This window comes from Protopterus annectens, chromosome 11.part0 (genome assembly GCF_019279795.1).
Source record: "Protopterus annectens isolate FY-2018-M chromosome 11.part0, PAN1.0, whole genome shotgun sequence".
NCBI lineage: Eukaryota > Metazoa > Chordata > Ceratodontiformes > Protopteridae > Protopterus > Protopterus annectens.
In genome coordinates this window covers 773,731,684-773,747,955 of record NC_056745.1, presented here as the reverse complement: position 1 = coordinate 773,747,955, position 16,272 = coordinate 773,731,684, and the positions used below count along the sequence as shown (strand labels likewise).

The 16,272-nt window shown below is 38.2% G+C and overlaps 1 protein-coding gene across 5 annotated transcripts in view; it reads right to left on the bottom strand.

Annotated features, from left to right (window-relative positions):
• KIAA1549 (KIAA1549 ortholog) overlaps positions 1–16,272 on the bottom strand; it is a 2,575,340-nt gene that overhangs the window by 2,202,944 nt on the left and 356,124 nt on the right. The gene's annotated exons all lie outside the window — the stretch shown is intronic.

Genomic DNA, 16,272 nt, shown 5'->3' with positions numbered 1-16,272 from the left:
GAACCTGTCAGCCAGTATGTTGGCAATGTCTGTAGGATCAGTAATCTTCACATCATTTTGAACTAGTTCTGAGCATATCTGGGAGTTACCTCCTAGGTTTCTAACATAGCTAAAGAAGGCCTTATGATTGTCTTTTGAGTCTTTAGCTATTTTTCTCTCGAAATTTGCTTTGGATGATTTTATGAGAGCTCTTAGTTTTTTACTTATAGTGATCAAGGGTGTCTTACCTTTTAAGGATTTTGCTCTATCTTGTAGTAGCTTCCTCCTTTTGTTGTAGAGTTTGTTTATGGCTGGGGTACACCAGACTGGACGCTTGCCTTTGGTACAAAGAGTCTTTGTTTTGCTTGGGATTGCCTTATCCATGCCGTCCTGCAGGTGCTGGTAGAAGGCATTTGTAAGTGATTCAGCGGCTTGAGTACTGTTTTCCGCCGGCTCGGGGGCCTTAAAGGAGACCACACTAGTCTATAGAAGTGTGAAGTCGGCTTTGGAGAAGTTCTTTACTGTGGTCTTTTTTATTTCAGGTGGGGGTGGGATGAGGACCTCCAGCGAGATTAGTTTGTGATCTGATCTCACCAGTGAGGGGTATACTTCCGGTGTTGAACAGTGTGCTCCCATGTTCGTGATGATGAGATCAAGTATGTTATCTCCTCTTGTGGGGATGGTGACTAGTTGTTCCATGGCATTTGAGTTTATGAATTCCAGGAACTTTTGGGCTAGGGTGTTTGGGCTTGAGTAGTGTTCCCAGTCTATATTAGGGTAATTGAAGTCACCTAGTATGATGGTGTTTGGTGATACATTTATCCTCTAGTGTTTTCAGGAAGGCCATGTGAGGTTCCTGAGTTTGTGAGGGTGGCCTGTAACATGCTACAATTTGCAGAGCAGCCTTGCCTACGGTTAATTGCACCTGGATGGTCTCCGATGCATCATGCGTTGCCACCAGTCTTGAGGTGTGGGTGTCCTTGATGAATATGGATATCCCCCTCCTTTCTTGGTATTGTCCGGATTTTGGGGCCGGAACGCATGATATGAGGTAAAACCTGATAGCGCTGGGGTGCTCTCAGGAGCCTTGAACCAGGTTTCTGTCACAGCACAGACATCGATGTTCTCCATACTGAGAAGGGCCTCGAGTGCGTGCATTTTGAGATTTAGACTTCTGGCATTGAGCAGCATTACCCTTAGTTTTTTTCCTTTTTTGTGTTCTAGGGTGGTAGGTTTAGAATTTGAGCCTTGCCTAAAAAAGGCACTATGGGGTGGCAAGAGCCTTTGCCAATATCCGGAATCCCAGGGGTGACAGGTGCAAGCCATCCCTTGCGAAGCAGCGTGGCTTGTCCAGCATGTCATCCCAGGCAGACAGATACTGGATCCCCTTTGAATGACACCAGTGTTTAAGCCAATTGTTAAAGCTGATCATCTTATCTCTGTATTGTGGCATCATTCTTGGTGAAGGTAGGAAAAGTACCACTTCTTTCTACACCAGTTTTTGTGACAAAATGAAAGCAGCCATTACATTCTACAGTGTGATATACAAAGAACATTGAAGAACTGTTTTTAATAACTACTGTGAAGCTGTACTCTTTTGTTTCTGTTTAGATCTAGCATCCCACCTCTTGTTGAGGCATACAGTATCAAATAACAATGACTAACTGAGACAAAAACAGAATGATAAAGTATCAGTGCTAGATGTCATTGTAAGTACTCAGATTATGAGTCTGGCACAGCAGGACAAACCCATCTGAACCGTATAACTCTAACCCACCACACTCCAAGCTAATTGTCTAACTCAAAAAGTTGGACAGCTTTGAGGGAAAAAGTTTTGTAATAAAATAAAGAGTTCCCGTTTTACTCAGGGTGTGTGACTTTGAAGTTAGAATACATTAAGTTGTTGGCACTGAGGGAACAGCTCCCCAGATGCAGAGAGTTTTAATGGGACTTGCCCCTGCCCCTTGCACAAACACAGTCTGACTACATGACCTTTTATCTCAACCAGTCAGTAGTGTCTGTATTTCTTGCCTTTCTTTGTGTGTTGCTAATTCAAAGCACAACCTGCTTTTTAATGTTTTCAAGTCAAGGCATAAGCACAAACCATTTTTTTCTGTTTCCCATAGTCTATCTTGTTAAAATAAATAAAGAAATATGTATTTACTTATCTGGTAGTCTGCAAAACAAACATTTTAAAATCTGACTTACTTGTCCCACCTTTAACCAAATGTCTTTTCCTGCCTTCTTTTTTCCCTTTATAAACTTGTACTACAGTCAGTGTCGTATGGAACAAGCAGACCACAGGTGTCATTTTGTGTTGAACCAGCACCTTTTTGACTAATGCTTGATCTCACAGGATGAATTCTTTTTTCTCTTATTTTTGTGTTTTGTTAATGTATATCTATACTTTGTACTGTAAATTGCCCATTAGTTTATTTGTGTAAATAAAGCTTAACAGACTGACTGAATATTGGCTATATAACTTTAGAAAAAAGTAAATACCCGATCTGTTGCATAGCAAGCTGTGGCATACTGTGTGTACCCCCAGACTGCTCCTGGTAAAACATTACCTCAGTGCAACATTCTGAGATCCACATCACAGAGCTGCTTGTTGGAATACTGTGCTTTTAAGGAAGCAGAATGAAAACACTGATAAAAGTCTTAAAATAAAGACAAGACACTGACATGCAGGTGAAATCTAATGCCAACAATTCTTATATCTAACATATGAAAATCTGCATTAGTTTGACAACATGGGTTTTACTCTCTCAGGACATTTTTTTTTTATTTTAATACTTCCAGACTACACTGTAGCACAACAGAAAAACAACACTTTCCCTTGCAGTTTTACATCTAGAATCCTTAGATACAAGAGATTGGATGAAGGTGGAGGTTTCTAACAAATGATTACACTACAGTAATGTTTTATCTAGAAGCATTTCCCATCTTTAGACAAGAGCAGTCCCTGAGCAGATTTCAGAAAATGATACACCTAAACAGAAGGCGTATTTGCATTTAGTTGTAAGGCAACATCACACATTATGATTCAAAAATCTGGAATCACCGAGCATAAGCAGCTTGTGACTCAGTGGCCTCCACTGCATGCCTGCATAATCGATAAAACTAATTTTTGAAAGCTGAGCTGCAGGGCATTCATTCCATCTGGAGATATCTGGCATACCAATGGATTTTAACACAACAGGTACACCTCAGACAAGATTGTTACCTTGTTACAGCTATGCAGCTACAGCTAATATTAACATTTCTTTCATATTTTTTAAGTAATCTTAAATTATTATATACTCAGCCATTCACCTAGTCTGGTGCAGCTGTGCTATGCCATCTTTTAGGTTAGTACTGCATACCAAAATAGCAGACGCATTCTTATACTATCAAATAATTACAATGAGGGCCTCCTTATTTGCTCCTGTGTGTCAGTTATCCTCTCCATCAATCATCATTCTGCAGTTTATACGAAAAGTTCCTGCACTTGATGAGTGAAGTGCACTTGCGAAGGCACATACAGTGATGGCACTCATCAACTACATAAGTGTGCTCAACTGCTGCTCCCCAGTTCATACCTTTCTCCCCAGACAGCACACTCCTGCAAACAAAGGATAATGCAGATTTTATACCCCCACTGCTAACAAATAACAAATAAGTACATACTTGCCCAACATACATGAATTTCAATCAGCCAAGGTCAGCAAGAAATAAATGCTCACCTAAAGGAGGACAGAGGGAGGGAGGGTATTCTTTATCCATCAAGAAGGATCACCTTTGTCAATAAACCAATACGGTAAGAATGCAGCTGCTTTATCTAACATTTAGGACCCTTCATGTTAGGTTCTATACCTGGATTCATTCCCAGCCAATAAGAAACACCTAGAAAGAAGAAGCTAGAGAACTACATCAATAGCAGTATCAATGGTGCGACAAGTAACACACTTGCCTTTGGTGCTGAAGGCTGTCACAGTTCTACTCCCACGTCAGGTAGATCGACTGCTGACACTGCAGTGCAGTAATGGGGGATGTGTACTGCACTCCTAACAGTGTAGCCCTTTGGAAGAGACATTTAACTGAGGCCCCATCTATCTGAGTAGGTGGCAGCTCAGGTGGATGTAAAAGATCCCACAACACCAACTGAAAAGAGTAGGGGTATTTTATTTATAAAATATACACTATTAACATAGCATACATTACAGAATTAGACTATGTACATTAAATACATTATTTACATATTTATAATATTTTACATAACTAATAAACAAAATATTATTAATCATCATTATCTTCCCACTCTTGCTGCCACAACCCAAATCCAATTTTTGCCAAAATTACAGGTAATTCTCAGACTTATTAAACATAACTTCTTTCACTCTTGCCCTCCAAATACCCTATACCAGAAGGAATAAAACCCTCATAACATCTATCAAAAACTTTTTTCATATTCTTCTTACAAAAAACATACAGTATCATGCTGTTATTAATATCTTCAAACTTTCTTATATCATAATCATTTCTTTTATTATTCTTTCCCATAACGTTTTAACTCTTTCACATTATAAAAAGCTGTATAGTCTGTAAAATATTACATAATACACATAATCTTTGTGACCAAATTTTATACTTTATATTTGTTTTCACGGGTAACTTATTTATCACTAATCTCCATAAAAAGTCTTGCTATTCCACTATCCTGTTAATTTTTTTTCTTTCTTAACCTAACTGCCTCAGTAATATTTTTATTTAAATTTTCCATGGACTAATACCATAACATTTTCCCACCACATCATTATACAATTCCTTTCTATTTACTTTCAAACCTTTAGTTTCCAAATCCCAACTCCTTTTCTCTTTTTGACTTTCCTTTACAATTCTACCAATTTTTACACTTAGCTTCCAAAATTTTAAGCATCAGACTATCATTCCTCTTTAAAATTTTATATAAACACATAGAACCTGCATATACTATTGAATTTAATAAACATAAACCCCCCATCTTCCTTGAACTACATACCCCCGCTCCTTCCTGGATTTAATCTTAACCCCAAAAACAACTAAATAGAGCTCCAAGCAATTTATTACTAGGTAACATAAAAAACTTATCTAAAAATGTTCTTTCCCATAATCACTAAATTTATCAAATATACTTTTTTCCTATACGATAACATAAATAAATTCCACAAATTGCCAATACAACTTTCACTCTAAATGAAAAGCCCATAACCATCTAATACCATAAATTAACACTTTCTTCTTCATCCTTTTAATTTTTGCAATCAATACTAAATCATCAACATATGATAAAAAATAAGGAATTTCCACACAATTTTTAACATAATACAGAGCACCTTTCCTCCCTAATGAAACTTTTCCCCCTACTGCATTCATAAATAAAGAAAACAACACAGTACTCATTGGACCTCCTTGCTTTATCCCACCCCCTCTTCAAATAAATCTCAGAAGTAAACCAAAACATTAATGAACAATTTAAGCTTATAATTATAAACTGACTTTAACATATTAAGTATTTTACCTTTTAAACCATACTCTTCTAAATTTTTCCACAAACTGTCATCTTCCACAAAATCAAAGTTCTTCTTCAAATCTCCTACAACCAATCGTACATACATCACTATTTTCATTAATATAAATACTGACAATCTCCCTTATTAATGTCAATAAATACTATCTCTCTCTTTTAAACCAAAAATACATGCATCCACGACTTCATGTAACATACCATTACATCTCATGTGTTAAAACTTTCATAAAATCTTGTAACCAGCATTATTTAACATTATAGGTCTCCAATTTATCATTTGACATTTTCCTTTCTTTTTCCACATAAATGTTATAACCCCTTCACAAATCTCCTTCTCAGTTTGCCTCTTTTCTAACCATTCATCATTTATCTTTAAAAGCATCTCCTTTTGCCAAACGTCTATAGCCATGTATAACACATAACCTATACCACCTATACCTGATACAGATTCTTCCTTTACCTTATTCAATACCATCCTTAATTTACCAAAATCAATAATTTTCTTTTCAGTCCTTTATTTTTCCCATGAAAACTTTTTAGCCATCCCAAATAAACATTTTCCCCTCCGCACACCTTTATTCTTATAATTTTTTTTCTTCAATTTCAATTATCTCATTTTGCTTGTATTTTAAATCACCATTACCAGGTCACATTTCTCTCATGAAACCTATATCTTTCTTAACCAATTTAGCTAGATATGGAGATACCTCTTCTTTCTTGCCTGGCAAAAACACATTTGCCTACACAACAAACCTTCACATTTTAAACGTCTTTTTTCTTTAATTAAAAAAATTGTTTCTACAGGACTAGTCAACAATTTCTTACATATCTTATCATTATAACAGTCCTTGTTGTTTTCCAATTCCACTTCCAAAAAAAACCCTGATGTATTCTTCTTTAAACACCACCCACCACTCAATCCATGACCCCCCCAAAAACTCTCAAAGATAAATGATCCTCCCATAAATCAGCTTCTGCTGAAATACTAATAGTAAACTGTCACTTTAACCCCTATAAAAATGTGCCATTGTATCCATCTACATCCCCCCAGGGGACAGCATCCCTGTCATTAAAAACTTTCTCTCTTGGCTCACCCTAAACGTTCCTTACGAAAACATTATACTTGGCGACGTAAATATAGATTGGACCACACTTTCTTCCTAATCTCCTACTCATAGTCTCAATCTGTACGGCTTCCACCAACTAATTTCTTCCCCTACCAGGTACAACAGAAACTCTGCTTCAGGATCTATAATAGACTAGATCCTTACTTCTGACCCTTGTCTCTACCAAAGCTCCGGCATTCTCCCTAACTCTCTAAGTGACCATTCCCCTACTTATATCCATAGATACTCCCAACACCCTCCCAAAGAACACCTTTACAGAAAATGTCATGATCTGACTCACTTCAATCCAGGCAATTTAATTTCCACGTTGTCCAACATAAATCGGTCCTTCATTAGATACCTTCCCCTTAGTGATGCTGTAACCTCTTTCAATGCTCTTTTTCTAAATGTACTAAATTCCATGGCACCTTCCAGGAAAATCAGGGTAAAATCAAAATGTGCTTCCTGGTTATCTAAGCAAACATGCGCTATCATGCATCAGAGGGATGCTGCCTGGAAAACGTGAGCCAGAAATAAAACTCTTCCCTTACTCCAAAGCTACAAGCAATTTAGAAACAGGTGTAAAAAACTAGTATTCAGAGACAAATTGCCTCCCACCAAAGTAGCAGACATAACAACCTAAAAAGTTTTGCTCTACCTTAAATAAAATCCTCCACCCTGGTAATCCTACTACCCCAACCCGTTCCCTCTCAATGCTGCCCCAGAGACTACTGCTCTATTAAATAATTACTTTATTGAAGCAATCCAAAAACTAGCTCCAAATGGATCTACTGTCTCCTCTCTATCTTTACATCCCAGTCCTCCTTCCTCCAATACATTCTCCCTACAACCAGTTCCCATTGCCTTCATCAAATCCCAAATAAATAAACTACCTTCCTACTTTCTTAAAATTGCTGCCAGTGCTATCGCTTACCCTGTCTCTAGCCTTATTAATCGTTCTATTACTGAATCTCTTGTCCCAGATGTATGGAAATCCTTCTACACGATCCCTCTTCACAAAGGAGGAAACTACACTGACCCATCCAACTATAGTCCCATTGCTATACTATCCCCCTTTCCAAAATTCTAGAAAAGTGTGTCCACACTCAGCTACTTAAACACCTGCTAGATAATAACCTTCTTACTCCCACCCAACATGGCTTCAGACTCTACCACAGTACATCAACATCTCTACTCTCATTCACCCAAACAGTAGCAGAAGCCCGTGACAACAACATACTAGTTTCCTGCTTATTCCTCGACCACTCCAAAAGCATTTTGATACGGTCTCTCACTCTAAACTGATAACTAAATTCTCTGAAATTCATCTCTCCACCCTGTTTTTAAGCTGGTTTTCTAGCTACTTATCTAATAGAAAACAATCTACACGATGGAAAACTGTCACCTCCCTGTTTCTTCCTGTTAACACCGGTGTCCCCCAAGGTTCTACATTGGATCCTCTCTTGTTCAATATTTTTACTAACAGTTTATGCTCTGCTACCACCCACTCTTACAATATGCCGATGACTAGACCCTTATTACCACTGCCCACAGCATCCCAGAACTCCTTGATCTTACCCAAGACACTTTTGCATCCATCGAAACCTGGCTCAGTGATAATCAACTATTTCTAAATAAAAAAAAAATAAATAAACTTCTTCTTTTCCTTCCTAAAACACTAGCAACACACAAATCCACTTTTTCTATTACCTCCCTCAACAATACCACTATCAAACCAGAACCCCATACTAAATTACTTGATGTTATAATTGACAACGAATTAAAATTCAGCATACATATCCATAGGTTCATAGGTGTGTACTAGGCTAATGGCCCTGGAGCCTTTACAAGCCTAGCCCATAGGATTACCCTGGGATCGTGCCACCCGACCTTAGTTCCCAGTGCCTCTGTCAAGCAGAGCCACTGCAGTGATCCCCAGGATGAATTTTCTATTTCCCATCCACTCATAAAGATTTCTCTTGAAGAGGTCCAGTGAGGTGCTCTGCTTGACATGTATGGGAAATCTACTCCATAGCATGGGCAGTCTCTGGGTTATGAACGTTTCCCTCCAGCATGTTCTGTTGATTGTGGTAATGAGTATGATGTCTCTGGAGCATGTGGTGTGGAGGGATTGGGATTTCTTTAGATATAGCATTTCTAACAGAGCTGGGTCAGACATGGCTTTGAAAGTCAAGCAGAGATTCGATTTTCTATGTTTTAAACTAGCCACTCTGAGCAGACAGCTATTGCTGATGCAGACTTTGGTAGTAGCCAGTGTTCACACCACCTCTAATTATTCCAGTGTCCTTTTCTTCTGTGTCACAGTCATCCCATGAATGTTGAGGATGTATTTCTCATGCAATATTAAAGGTCTAAGTGTTGGAGACCACCTGCTACTGGTGCAGGCAATTGCATTTTGCCTTGCCTTGGTTCTAGCATGTCCTGCCATCTCATTTGCTGTCTTCTTGCACTGTGTTAATGTGTGTAGTTCCTTCACTAACCTCATTAATGTCCATTACAACTTGATTGCAGGCTTTTACCTTCTTAGTTTGTTTGGGCCCCCCTTTACCAAAGAAACACTTGTCATATGTCCTAACAACTGCAGTGAGGATCATACCTCTCAACCTGGAAACATCAAAAATCTGGACAAGGGCCATGAAAAATAGGTACAAATCTGTATGCTGATTAACATTTAATTTGCATACATAATTACATAACCCTCCCCCACTGCAATAGAATTGTGGGATACCACCTTTCGAACACAAACTGAAGAACAGACAACCAAAATATAGCACCAGAGTCCCCCTGCAGCCATTCCAATGTTCCATTACCTGGTTATTTCACCCCATTTACCATAAACCCCAAACTAAACTTGAACAAAACTAAATCCCAAAAAAACTAAATCCCAAAAAAACTAAAATGCTGTTATTTTCACCAACACGTAGGTCTACCGCTTTCACCTTTACCATAAAATCAAATGATGGCACAATAATCTCTCCTGACCCATCTACAAAACTATTAGGTGTCATCATAGACAATAATCTCAAATTTGACCTACATGTTAACCAAACTATCAAAACCATCAATAAAAAACTAGGGTCACTTTACAGAATAAAAGCCTTCCTAACCCCTCCAGCTAAAATTGCCATAGCTCGCTCTCACCTTCTTTCAACCCTTCTGTATGCATCCCGTCTACTCTCAAATTTGAACAAGACTGTCCTTAACAAACTCTCAATTTGCTACAACCACATTGCCAGGTTTGCCACTGGGCTGCCTTTTAGGACACATCATTGCATCAATCTAAATCAGCTTGGTTGGCTTGAACTACCTAGCCTAATCCAGTATAACCAACTGATTATGGCCTATAAAATCATCTATAATCCGGACAATACTCCTGCACTTAAAAATATTATCACCCCCTATAACAATCCTAGACCGCTTCGATCCTCTAACAAACTACTAATTCAGACTAGCAAAATTAATAACACAGCCGGTGATTCTCTCTTTGCAAACTCTGTAAGTAGATCCTGGAACTCTCTTCCAGCTGATATTACCTTACTTTCCACCTTAGGTCAATTTAAAACTAGACTCAAACAACATTTGTCACTTAACTGGCTATGTCAATGTATTAAGCCAGGCTAACTCGAATGTGTAAAAATCTGTTAACCAGTTTACTGTGTAATTTAATTTAATCCTGACTTGTGCTCAGGACTAACTGTAACCTGTGGAACTTGTTTAACTTGCTTACTTATGTAATCTCTGTAAATAGTCTGTTTGTAATATGTAATGCTGGTATTATGTAATGCTGTATCTGCTTACCCTTGGAGCTTTTCTCCCCGGGCATCCGCTGAAAATGGACATGCATCCAGTCGGACTATCCCGGTAAACAAATGTAAAATAAAAAAAAATAAAAAATAAACACTAATGTGTGCATACAGCTTTACTTCTACAATTATTTGGATTTTAGTTTTACATTTTTCAGCACATCAATGCACAAACACTAACAGACATCTGATAAACAAAGCAATACTGTCTCACAATGAAAATAGACTTGGCATTAACACTTTTCTGCCCTTGAAACTCACATTCATTGAAACAACACTGAAACCTGCATCACATCCAAAGAAAATGCATCTGGCCAGTGGTGGATAAAGATTACCTTTGGGCTGTTTTCAAATCATTGGCCCCTTGCACATAAAACAAGAAACATACATGTGTTCTTTTCTTTGATACACCTTCCTGACTTTATTAAGTTATATTCCTTGTATAATACAGCACACCTGTTAGACAGAGCACATTTTAAATTTGTTTGAATGAACATTTTAGGCTGCACTGTAGGCAATGAAAGAAAATGCATGAACCAATAATTACAAAGCTGCCCAATTCAGAACATTTCCGTCATAAAAGTCTACTTCCACACCCAAACTATAAACAGAATGACAGTAGTGTAAACCATAGGCATCTTGCACAGCTTCTCGCACTTATTTTCAATTTCGGGGGGGGGGGCAAAAGGTTAAAAACCAGGGACACATTTTAAACATTGCTTGTATAATTTTAGAAAGTTGCTAGAATAAAATGTTGAGTTACCACCATGCATGTTACTGGCAAGTCTTGAACCCAGAACACTATACACTACAGTAAGTGCAACATACCAGTATGCTAAATCAACAGTTTAAAAAAACAGGAAGACTGAAACTTAATGAATCATCTCTGAAACCCATTTAATTCTTAATAATATGCTTAATCATTCCATTATACCACATACACACATTACTGATCCAACACAGTACTATGCTACATGAGCCAGCTTACAAAGTATGACTTTTTACTAAAACAACAGCGCTAGAAACTTTAGACTACTTAGAAATACCTTAAGAACCTTCTCTATATTGTTCTTATTTATTTATTTTATTTATTTATTTTACATTTGTTGACCGGGATAGTCCGACTGGATGCATGTCCATTTTCAGAGGAGGCCCGGGGAGAAAAGCTCCAAGGGTAAGCAGATACAGCATTACATAATACCAGCATTACATATTACAGACTATTTACAGAGATTACATAAGTAAACAAGTTAAACAAGTTCCACAGGTTAAGAGTTAATCCCGAGCATAAATCAGGATTAAATTAAATTACACAGTAAACTGGTTAACAGATTTTTACATATTCTAGAGAGAGTTAGCCAGGCTTGATACATTGACATAGCCGTTAAGTGACAAATGTTGTTTGAGTCTAGTTTTAAATTGACCTAAGGTGGAAAGTAAGGTAATATCAGCTGGAAGAGAGTTCCAGGATCTACTTACAGAGTTTGCAAAGAGAGAGAGTCACCGGCTGTGTTATTAATTTTGCTAGTCAGAATTAATAGTTTGTTAGAGGATCGAAGTGGTCTAGGATTGTTATAGGGGGTGATAATATTTTTAAGTGCAGGAGTATTGTCCGGATTATAGAGGATTTTATAGGCCATAATCAGTTGGTTATACTGGATTAGGCTGGGTAGTTCAAGCCACCCAAGCTGATTTAGATTGATGCAATGATGTGTCCTAAAAGGCAGCCCAGTGGCAAACCTGGCAATGTGGTTGTAACAAACTGAGAGTTTGTTAAGGACAGTCTTGTTTAAATTCGAGAGTAGAGGGGATGCATACAGAAGGGTTGAAAGAAGGTGAGAGCGAGCTATGGCAATTTTAGCTGGAGGCGTTAGGAAGGCTTTTATTCTGTAAAGTGACCCTAGTTTTTTATTGATGGTTTTGATAGTTTGGTTAACATGTAGGTCGAATATTAGATTATTATCTATGATGACACCTAATAGTTTTGTAGAGGGGTCAGGGGAGATTATTGTGCCATCATTTGAATTTATGGTAAAGATGAAAGCGGTAGACCTACGTGTTGGTGAAAATAACAGCATTTTAGTTTTTTGGGGATTTAGGATCAGACGACATTCAGAAAGCCAGTTTTCTATTGTATTAAACGTGGTCTGGGTAGCTGACCATAACTCTATTGGAGATGTGGCCGAGAAAATCTGAGTAGCGTCAGCAGCATAATGGATACAGCTGACTTTTGGGATGACAGTATAAAGGTCGTTAATGAAGATGGAGAACAGCAAGGGCCCTAGTATAGAGCCTTGTGGTACTCCAGGGGTGTTAGGTAGAAGGTTAGAGAGTTTGTTCTGTCAGAGGACAGCCTGCTGTCGACCATTCAGGTAGGAATTAAACCATTGAAGGGCTCTAGTATCTAGACAGAATGTTTGCAGGGTGTGGATTAAAAGTTGGTGATCAACCATATCGAATGCCTTGGAAAGATCCAAGAAGAGGGCTGAGGATATATAATTATTGTTGTGATTATGGTTTATGGTTTTGGTAAAGGCTAGGAGGGCTGCAGTAGTGCTGTGATGAGGACGGAAGCCATGCTGAGTGTCTGCCATAAGGTGATTCTGGATTAGGTGTGCATGAGTTGTCTATGAATACATTTTTCCATAATCTTTGCAAGTGGAGAGAGTATAGCTATTGGCTTTTAACTGGAGAATTCAGCAGAGCTGCCTCCTTTGTGAAGTGGGATTACATAGGATATTTTCCAGATGGTGGGAATTTTAGCTTCTACTATGGTTCGATTGATTAGTATTGAGATGGGGTAAGCAATAGCATCAGCTGATTTTTGTAGGTACTTGGCAGGGAGTTGATCAGCAGAAAGTGCAGTGGGTTTTAATTTTTTGATCAAGGTACGGATAAGTGAAGTGGTGACTGGTTGGAAGCTGAATGCGAGTAGGTTTCTAGGGGTGCTACTTTCAGGACCAGGGGAGCTAGGAGGTAGTTGGCTAGCTAGGGCTTGAACTGTCTCAGTAAAGAATCGGTTAAAACTGTCAGAAACATCTTCAGGGGTTTTATCAATAGTAGCAGCAGGGACTGGGTTGAAGTTTGTCCAGGATGTAGTAGATTATTTAAACCTGCCCAAAACTTCTGAGGGTTATTTTGATTTACTGTCTGTAAATTACAGTAGTATTGTTTTTTGTCTTGTAAAATGGATTTTTTTAGTTTCGTTCCTGGATTGTTTGTATTTAATGTGATCTTGGGGGTCTTTAGAAGAATGCCATAAAGCCCATGCTTTGTTTCTAAGGGTAACTTTGAGTTTAGACTCTTTAGAAAGCCATGGCGCAGTTTTTGCCTTTGTTCTCTTTGAAAGAACAGGCGCATGCAAATCAAGGATCTCAAGGAATTTGTTGTTAAAGTATGCTACTGCTTCCTCTAAGGGGAGGTGTTTTAGAATAGACTAATTACATGAATTATAGAATACTTGAGATAACCTCTGTCTGTGCTCTAAGGTAATGCTTGATTTGATTCCGAAAATGCACTACTGGGAGAACTAACAGCCCAATAAAGGTAGCACTAAAAACAAAAGTATCGATTCGTTTACTTTTCAATTGATATCAACACTGATAACTATCACTGTTGAAGTGACACCAGGCCCCATGTCCAAAAATAGTAGAGTCAGTCTGTGGCTAGATGGATTTATAACACTTTTATAGAAAATACTTCCCCTGAAGTCAGAATCATTAATTCCCATCAAAAATAATACAAACCTAACAATCACACCTAAACAGAGGAAACAAAAAATGCCATTGTTTTAATTATTGACACAGCAAGTAAGCTTCTCGAAGGACAGCAAGTTATAAATGCTCATACCCATTTGTTCCTTAAGTTCATAGGTTTAATACTGAACTTAAACACAAGTCACATTCCTTGACAAACTACTGCATTTTAGTGCTTAGAATACTACTGTCGAACACACACACACACACACACACACACACACACACACACACACACACACACACACACAAACACACACACACACCCTTTGTTCCTTACCTAATTCCCAGCAGTTCGAAATGGCAGCAAAAGCATTCTCTCCCGGCAGTTCACGGCAGCATAAGCAAGCCAAAGCAAAGTTCACGGCAGCATAAACAAGCCAAAGCAAAGTCCAAATGGCAGCATAAGGAAGCAAGCCAGCAAAAGCATTCTCTCTCGGCAGTTTTTTCCATCTGAAATAAGCAAAGTCAAAAGCCAGTATTCTTTTTTCGGCAGCAACAGTTCTTTTCAAATTCTCACCCTGCTCGCAGCCAGCTGGAAATGATGACGTGAGCTCCTTGAGCTCAATTCCAACTGGCTGGTAGCGCTGATGGAGCTGACATCATCGTGCACGTGATGACGTCTGCTCCGGCAGCGCGAAAATTTAAAAAATAAGCAAAGAAATTGGAAATGAAGGGGTGCCACTTTGGAATCGTGGCACCCCTTCATTTGGAACCCCAAAACTCGGTAAAAACTGAGTAATTCGGGACGGTTGGGAGGTCTGGTGAGGATACATTTTTCCTCATGGTTGAAGCTGTCCAATTTCTGCCTTGATCCCTTGTTTTGAATTATTGCTGCACACAAAAAAAATATGCCAGTCATATTAAAAAAAACTGCAATCATCAGTCAAACAGCACAACAATGAAAGCATGCCTGCCATCCTCAGGAAAAAGTTAGGTGACACAAACCTCATAATTATATACACATACAGAGTTTCAGTCCAGCCAAGTAAAGTTGTGCTGAAGTATTTTTTGCACTATAATGAAAACATTCCTGATAATAAGGAAAGCAGTTTGTTAGCACATCCATCCTTCCCTTAGCCCTTAACACGTACTTGCAGTCAATACTGTCATTTCTCATTCATCAGTGACACTCAGATATTTGCCAGTAGAGAGACATGTATGTTGATCCAACAAGGTGCCCTTGTCACTCTTGCACTTCATAATTATATCACCGCATTTCTAGCATGTATGCACAATCACTAAATAACACCAAAGTGAAGGATTTGCTCAGTAATCACTAATAATTTACTCTGCTGTAATGATTTCCATTTACAAATGACAGCTTTACAGTATTCACGAAAGACATTGTAGTATGCCCATCGTATCAGTAAAACAAAATTTTTTTTTAATTAAACCTAGTAATCATACACTATTTTGTACTGTTTCATATTAATTTGCAATATTTCTATTATTTTTTTCTTGTTTTTAAAAAAAAAATCATAGTTTGCTATGTCATTTAAAGACCATCTAATTTTAACTTTCCTTGACTGCAAAATTCCCACAACTCAACAGTGCAGAAAGCATCTTATACCACACTAACTATAAATTCAAGAAAAACACTTAATATAATTGGCTGCTATATCCCACCTGGAAATAATGCCCCAACTATAGAACATCTGTTTGCACTGGGCAAGTAGTACCCTTAGTCAGGAGATAGTCATACTGGGTGATTTTAATTTAGACTGGCTTGCATGTGATGCAGATCACCCCATACATCACATAAAATTGCATGGTTTTACACAAACTATTCAAGAACCTACCCGAATAGCGTCATTGAATTAAAAAAAAAACATCAGAAACTTGGTCTCCTGTACCATAACCACAAACTGCTTTCACCCTCCACCAAACCCTCCCTGGCCCTCTCTCCTATTACCCTGTCTTTTGTATACAGTTCCAGTTTTTACTAACCTTCAGTCTTCACTTCTCTCAAAACTAGAGCAAACATACAATAAAATAGCTAGATTCACCTATAATCTCACTTACAAATCCCACCACTGCCTCGCCCATACATTATTACA